General features: G+C 58.9%; 1 protein-coding gene across 1 annotated transcript in view; it reads right to left on the bottom strand.

Annotated features, from left to right (window-relative positions):
• LOC119587126 (protein patched-like) overlaps window positions 1-202 on the bottom strand; it is a gene marked incomplete at its 3' end in the record, with an annotated part of 106921 nt that overhangs the window by 47163 nt on the left and 59556 nt on the right.

A 202-nucleotide genomic window follows, 5' to 3' on the forward strand; every position in this document is an offset into this window, starting at 1 on the left:
CACCGCCTCTAGCCCTCTAAGGTTGCACATCTGTAGAAAGCGGATACGAGGAATGCGGGTGCGGTGCGGGTGGGCGGGCCGCAAGCGGGTGTAAGGCCGGGCAGCATCACAATAGTGGAGGAGGCAGTGACAGAGAAGGTGGCGGCCCTGTAATTAGCGCCACACCAGCAATAAACTCCCTTAAAAGTCCCAAGAAGCCCGA

Source organism: Penaeus monodon, chromosome 22 (genome assembly GCF_015228065.2).
Source record: "Penaeus monodon isolate SGIC_2016 chromosome 22, NSTDA_Pmon_1, whole genome shotgun sequence".
Taxonomy (NCBI): Eukaryota; Metazoa; Arthropoda; class Malacostraca; order Decapoda; family Penaeidae; genus Penaeus; species Penaeus monodon.